General features: G+C 28.7%; 1 non-coding gene across 1 annotated transcript; it reads right to left on the reverse strand.

Moving 5' to 3' along the window:
* Positions 1 to 305: 305 nt before the first annotated feature.
* Positions 306 to 484, reverse strand: LOC137236104 (5.8S ribosomal RNA). Its single transcript, XR_010948249.1, has one exon. It is a non-coding gene; the product is annotated as a 5.8S ribosomal RNA (ribosomal RNA).

Below are 484 nucleotides of genomic sequence, written 5' to 3' on the forward strand. Positions count from 1 at the left end.
TTGTTTTATTAAATAAAGGAGCAATTCTAGAATAAAAATTTTTATTTTAAGCTAGACGTTCCCCCAATATAAACAAAATTATTATTTATATAATATAATGTATGTTTGTTTGTTTATTTTCGCTTTAAGGAATACTAAGATTTTTTTCTTAATTTTGAGGATTTCTTGGAAAATATATTTTTATTATATATATTTTAATTTGACTATTCATATTATGGATAATGTATATCCAATAATATACCATTTGCTTTAAAATCTTTCAATTTAAAATTAAAAGATCAAGCAACTTATTTAGCATAGTCTTACAACCCTCAACCATATGTAGTCCAAGCAGCACTTTAAAATAAATTAAAGTACGTAACAGCATGGACTGCAATATGCGTTCGAAATGTCGATGTTCATGTGTCCTGCAGTTCACACGATGACGCACAGTTTGCTGCGTTCTTCATCGACCCATGAGCCAAGTGATCCACCGCTTAGAGTT

The sequence above is a fragment of the Eurosta solidaginis genome, unplaced genomic scaffold (assembly GCF_040869045.1).
Source record: "Eurosta solidaginis isolate ZX-2024a unplaced genomic scaffold, ASM4086904v1 ctg00001329.1, whole genome shotgun sequence".
NCBI lineage: Eukaryota > Metazoa > Arthropoda > Insecta > Diptera > Tephritidae > Eurosta > Eurosta solidaginis.